The sequence below is a fragment of the Sinohyriopsis cumingii genome, chromosome 8 (genome assembly GCF_028554795.1).
Source record: "Sinohyriopsis cumingii isolate HCF-2022 chromosome 8, ASM2855479v2, whole genome shotgun sequence".
In the NCBI taxonomy this organism is placed as follows: domain Eukaryota; kingdom Metazoa; phylum Mollusca; class Bivalvia; order Unionida; family Unionidae; genus Sinohyriopsis; species Sinohyriopsis cumingii.
The window spans coordinates 4,450,711-4,458,319 of NC_142968.1; the positions used below are offsets into that span (position 1 = coordinate 4,450,711).

The 7,609-nt window shown below is 33.4% G+C and overlaps 1 protein-coding gene across 1 annotated transcript in view; it reads left to right on the plus strand.

Moving 5' to 3' along the window:
- The first annotated feature begins 2,916 nt into the window (after positions 1-2,916).
- The window catches only part of LOC149792877 (NADPH oxidase 5-like), a 58,675-nt gene continuing 53,982 nt past the window's right edge, over positions 2,917-7,609 (plus strand). The window contains exon 1 of the mRNA XM_089966673.1: positions 2,917-3,057. The gene's annotated coding sequence lies outside the window, so the exon portion shown is untranslated. The remainder of the gene's footprint in view (positions 3,058-7,609) is intronic.

Here is a 7,609-nt window from a genome sequence, read left to right on the forward strand (position 1 = left end):
GTGTTCTTTCCTTGTAGATCGATACCAATGACTAAAAAGTTAAACCCAGCGTCATAGCAATAAATGGAATCTACAAAAAGGAATTAATGACTAATTAATGACTAAACCCCATAATTGAACGGTTATTTCATTACTAATTCCTTCGAATTTAATTTGCACATCACTAGAGAGAATACAGTATTTGTTACCCGGTCACGATCCAAACCGAATCAACATAAATAACAAAATATTCTGAATCAATTTTATTGGACCGTAACGATATAATTATATAGAGGAATGTGTTTGCCTTTCACGACATGTGTATATTATATCATTTGTTTGCCGATTTTTAGTACCATATTCGAAAGAGAAATTTCAGTGCGCTGACCCACTTTAAAGAGTTTACTCATTGTGACCCCATTATTGGAAAGTATTATTTTCTGATATATAGCGCCTGCATTTAACGCAGTTGTATACTAGCTTTCTGTGCGATTGCATCTAGTTTGAGTGATTTTGCAATCTAACATTTTGTGTGATTGCATCTAGGCTTGGGGATCGTAAGACCAAAAGTACACAATTCCTTGTAAGGAATTTTATCTGTATCCCAGTTTTGTCTTCTCATTAGTTGAATGTTAATTGCATTGGACATAGGTTCTTGCGGCACAATATTGTTGATTTGTATACTCTTCCTATTGATATCAGGTTCGATATCAAGGTTAAATAGTCAGCGATTTAAATATTGTTTATGCAAAAAGTCAGACACACTGAAGGGACTAAGAACATAACAATACTAATCAAGTTTCTAGGTGACAAATGAGAAGACAAAAAAATATGTTACAAGTAGACTGAAAAGATGACTAAGTAGAACATGTTTTCGTCCAGACGTAGAGTTTACATTTTATATTTTTGCAGCAAATTTAAAGTTACACAAAATAAAAAAATAATGAATTCGAATTTTAGTGAATATATTGAATATGCCATATACATAATGCCAAGATTCTTATAACCTACTTGTATTTGGTTTGTCGGGGATATCATGAATACTCAGTCATGATTGTCGGGAATATCATTATAACACAATCATGATTGTTGGGAATATCAACAATACGCAGTCATTATTGTTAGCGATATCGGAAATACTCAATCATGATTGTTGGGGATATCATAAATACGCAGTCATGATTGTTTGGGATATCATAAATACACAGTCATAAGTTTTGGGGATATCATAAATGCGCAGTCATGATTGTTGGGGATATCATAAATAAACAGTCATGATTATTACGGATGTCGTTAATACTCAGTCATGATTACATGTTTGGAACTTATCGTTAACTCGTTGTTTTCAAAATATGTGAACATTCTTCACTCATCTTTACCATGATTGATTATGTCCTTCCTCCAGGATATGAAGGTTAATTACATAATGAGAAACTCCGTATCTAAGTGATACAACTTTTCAAAAACGACATGTAAGGTGTTAAGGTGTTTCCTCCGTCTCATTGATCCAGCTTTTATTGAAATCGTGCTATTTTCAGTAATTGTGCATATATATATATATATATATATATATATATATATATATATATATATATATATATATATATATATATATATATATATATATATATATATATATATATATATATATATATATTACATAGATCATATGCTTTCAAACTTGCAAAGTTCATAGCAATACTTGTCGAGTTAAAGAAGTCAGTCAGTCTACATTGTACCCCTTATGTCATTTTATTTCGGGATCCTTGAGATTGTAAATTGGAAAAATTACTCTTTTATGCACTGAAATCTGTGCATTCATCTGATCTTGTCCTTCATATCGACCTCTTTGTGGTTGGTTTATTGAATGCATTGTGTTGGTCATTAGGCCCACAGGGTGTATCGAATTACTTGAACTTGGGTATGCATATTGTTGCACAAATTAAAAATGGAGACGTTTACTTTTCGTAAACAGCGATCGAGACACACTTATCATAGAAATTATGGAGAAAGACAGGTGTTGTACGAAAATATATTGCTTTACATGGTTTAATGAACGTGAATTTATTCAAATATGAAATGTTAGTTATCAGACTTTACATATATACATACATACATACATGCATACATACATACATACATATACACACACAGACATACATACATATATACATACATACATACATACATACATACATACATACATACATACATTAATACATACATGCATACATACATACATACATACATACATACATACATACATACATACATACATACATACATACATACATACATTAATACATACAGGCATACATATACACACAGACACAGACACACACATAATACATGCATACATGCATACATACAGACAGACATACATACACACATACATGCATTAATACATACATGCATACATATACACACAGACACAGACACACACACGTAATACATACATACATACATACATACATACATACATACATACATACATGCATTCATACATACATACATACATACATACTTACATACATTAATACATACATGCATACATATACACACAGACACAGACACACACACAAAATACATACATGCATGCATACATACATATATACAGACAGACAGACATACAGACATACAGACATACAGACATACATACATACATACATGCATACATACATACATTCATACATACATACATAAATACATGCATACATGCATACATACATACATACATGCATACATATACACACAGACACAGACACACACACATAATACATACATATCTACATACATACAGACAGACCGACAGACAGACGGACATACATACATACATACATACATACATACATACATACATACATTATTTTGTAATGGGATAATCCATAAAGAGAGAATGCATCGTGAGTTGAGTCATTTTTTTCACTGTTCATTTCAGTTCTTGCCGCCCAAAGTCCACCTGTTATAAAAACTCGTTTTGAAACTTATCCTTTCCTCTTGGAATTTGGTTGAGCAGCCTGGAGATAGTATCTTGTCGATGGTGGAATATCCATCCCGGAAGAGCTGTAACCAAAAAAGGTAAGCTCAGAGTTGATGATAGGAAATATGTGTAGAGTGTCGGTTATGCGTCAGGATGCGCAGTGAGATATCACATGTGTCAGGTTCCCAGAGGAAGGCACATTCTTGACGAAACTTCAGCTATATGTATTTAATTTAGACAGTAATTTTGCATTTGCTGCAGGTATTGGGTAAACTCTATATCTTTCTTACACTCATCAAGGGAATGTTTAGCACTGAAGTCAACCGACGTTTCCATTCTTTCCTTATGTAAAGTGTATTCTGTATTGGTTATTGGTTCCCAGCTGAAGTTGTTTATTTCCTTTCTGGATAGCAATATTTTAAACATTTGAATGAAACCATTTCGATGTTCTTAGTACAAACTATCTTTCCGTTTTTTTTTTTTTGTTCAAGTTTTCTTCTATTTTCTATTGTTACCACCACTAAGTACCCGCAAAAAGATTATGCGAAGCACTAATAAATGTACTTAAAAGCTAGTACCATTGCATCGGCATTTAATGCCAGATGTTTATCTGGAAATCTTAACATTTCTCTTTCGTCCAAGAACAAATAGCCATCAGACAGACAGACAGACAGACATATGCCAATATGGAGCAGATATAGGCTCAATGAATTAAGAAAAGTAAAAAAAAAAATCAAGAAGAAACGAAAAACAAAAGTACGGGATGAATGAAGAAATAACCTGAAATCAATAATATTTAGTTATTTGTCAAAGAATCCTAACGTATATGACCTAAGCATCCTAACTCAAAATTCGCCACACAGCGACAGCAACATTTTCCCCTCTTTTAATTAATTCTATAAATTATCCCTTCTCTGTTCTGGGAGACTATGTATGCTATATGCTTGTTTTATTGTTGGGTATTATGGTGATAACTTTGTGGATTCACTGTGTGGATTTCGCTGTGTGGATTTCGCTGTGTGGATTTCGCTAACATATCACTTTGTATTGTAAATAAAAGCATATTGCCTACACATCTGTATATATTTCTAAACTACTATTACACAGAATCTTTAATCACAACGATAAAGTGCATTTACATTAGGAAACTTTTAAGCCATTTAAGAGAGGTACATTGTAAATATACATGAATTCCGCTTAAATGCATACTCCGTTTATATGCATAGCTTGGATCCGGTCCCCAGGCTATGCATATAAGCGGAGTTGACTGTATAGAAGACTGGTATCCTGTTTTCAACGTAGTTTGGTATTCAAAAGCTTTAATGAAAATTTTCAATAACATTGACATTTTAATCACTTAAATCTGTATTTTGGCCATTTTTGTTTTACACCAGCCATTTTATTTAAACTGGTCATGGACCACAATAGCTTAAGTGAGAATCTTCCTTTTGTTGTTTGTCGACCGGCGTTCTTTGTTAGTCATCCATTAGCACACGAGTGTTACTGTTCATCCTCTCGTACTGTTCGGACGATTGCTACGAAACTTGACCTACACAACGATTCCAACGTTTAGTCTTTTCCGCCTCAGAATGGTGACTCTCGGAATTCTCCGGAATTTATGTCGGAAATCTCATAAATTTCTACCAAAACACTTCGTATGATGTTAGTTAGTCTTGAATAAATTAAATGACTTCCAATGTGGCCATCTTGCAATTATTGTTATGCCTGCTTATCAGGAAAAGATATAAACACGACGTTCTCAATTAAAGATTTGTCGTAATATCTTCTAATCCTACACGAAAATAATGGAGATCTGATATTCAATATCGACGCAATTTTTGACCATACTTAAAATCATGCTATTGCTACACCTCCTGTATATTCTCGTGGGTCGGTGGTTCTTTCCGGGTTTTCCCGGGTTCTTCCTCCACCGTTAATACTGGCCGCCATGTATAGCCTATCGTGTGCTGCAAAATGGCGTTAAACCCTACAACAACAACAACACCTCCTGTATTGACGTGGGATCTTCACCAAAACAATTCATATGATGTCTCGTTGTTTCTAAATGAAATTTGTGCCACCCAATATGGCTGCCTTGTGACTGCATATCTAAAATTTCTTGTTATCGCCACTTCTGTTATGTGAATGAAAATTGCGACAGTGACATGTAATTGTCACCAAAATACTTTTTGATGTTTATCGTTGGTCCTAAATGAAATTTGTACCAGTCTTAATCCAATATAATCTTAATCCAAATATAATCTTAATCCAATATAGCGGACACCGTTACATTCTTATACATCGTTGTATTATTGCAGTTTATTCGTTGAAATGCGTTTTATAGGGTCTATATGAAAATAGCTCCTATCTAACATCAATCTTGACAATAATGTCCGCAGGTTTGAAAATACGGTTACCACTGTTTTATTGGTTATATCTATCTGGTCCTAAATACAAGTGGTTTTGATTTGATATAAAAATGGCAGCCAATGCAATTTATTATGAATTTTCTCAAGTTCGTGGTCATGCAATTTTAAGATGCTTTATTTGTCCTTACAATTGCTATTAAGTATCATGGTTACTGATTTTTATGTGTGTGTGTGTGCGTGCGTGCGTGCGTGCGTGTGTGTATGCGTGTGTGTGTGTGTGTGTGTGTGTGTGTAGGATTTTTAACGTAGCTTTAACAATTTGTATGTAATAGTCTGAAGAGAAATTACAGCGTACTAACTCACTAACTATGACTCCACGATTTGGAACGTATCCTAATGTATTGAGCTTTTTAAACACGTAATTGTATATTCACTAATTGTGCGATTGCAATTGTGCTAGTAGAAGGAACAATATAAAACTCCTTGTGGAGAATTGTATCTGTATCCAAGGCATTCGATTTTCTCATCAGTGTGAAGATGATTAAATTGAGCACATGTTCTTGCTGCAAAATTGTATTTTGTTGTATATCCTTCAAATTTAAACCAGTTTTGTACCAATGCTAAATAGTGAGTTTAGATCTTATTTTGTCATTTGACAGGTATGTATATTGTAGGGTCTCCTAGAATGGCGTCCTGATCAAATGTCTACAGACATGACCTACTGAACCAATTTCATATTGAATAACGAGAAGTAACTACCAACATTTCTTCCAAGTATTGCGTAATGATGTAGAAAATGATTATATGGAACGTTTCTCATCGGAATTTAGATTTGCCTTTAATTTTTGCATTTGTTGAACTTCAAGTAAAGAAAATACATTACAATCAAGACTGTTCTGATATTCACATTTAACAATCTTCATAAAATGAAAATAAATTCTGAATATACTATATAGGTAACGTCATGATCACTGTGACCTACTTCAAATTCTTTCAGTGAAGATGCTCACTCATGGCTTTTCGGACGACCTCTGTTTTTGTTCTTTCTGAATGATATAATATCATCATGTACACCAATGCATTTTGTATCCAACAAGATGTCGTCTGCTAATTAAACTCCTGTCCCCCATAGTTTGCGACTATCCTTTCTTCAAAAACTTTCTATATACCATAGGCACATTTAAAAGTCAAAGCAATAAAGTCTATACAGTTCTACGTGTGGACCAAACATCGTATTGTTTCCGAATAATGGACCAAACAGTGTATTGTTTCCGAATAATGGACCAAACAGCGTATTGTTTCCAAATAATGGACCAAACAGCGTATTGTTTCCGAATAATGGACCAAACAGCGTATTATTTCCGAATAATAGACCAAACAGCGTATTGTTTCCGAATAACGGACCAATCAGCGTATTGTTTCCAAATAATGGACCAAGCAGCGTATTGTTTCCGAATAACGGAAATAATACAATTATGAAAATGTTCTCGGAAAAGACAGTGATTGCTTTAATTGCATCATTGTTGGAATTTGTAAGCATTATGTGTTTTTAGCTGTTTAAAAAGAGAAACTTCAGTCTCTTGTTGCTTCTGCTATACATTTTGATTACTCTTCACCTGTTCAGTTCGATCGTTGTTACTTCACAATGTTAGTTTCATTTTACAAGCTATACACCTTACCTCTCTTCTGCATCTTCTATTTTGAGAAAAATATATCAAATACAACTCTCACCTTTCTTTTTACGGTATGGTTAAAACAAATATAAGAATATATTTTCATTAAAAAAAGTATAGAAATTGGAATTAAAATAAATAAAACAGCGTAAGAAAAACTTTGGATCACCATGCTACATTAACGTTTGGAATATAAAATGTTGTTGATTCAGATTATTTGAAGCCGGAGTTTTAATGAACTTTGGAGAGAGAAATACATACAATGTCGTTTAAATTACATTATTACAAAGTCATTTAAATTACGTTTTTATACTTCATGTAAGCACAATTCATAATACATTTTGTCCAGGTTGTTCATAGTCAAAATTAGTATAAGAGTGGGACCATTTTTTAAAAGAAATTGTATTCATAACACTCATTACCATTACTACCTTCATTGACTGATATATCATCTGTCTACCTGGTCATTTCCAACAATCTGATAATGGGCTGTTTACCTGTAAACTACTCTGGTTGCTGAGTCCCAAATATTGCCCCATATGGTATCAATTTACCAGAATAACTACATACGCATTCCTGTGAAAGGTAAAAATAAAAACGGCTCATAT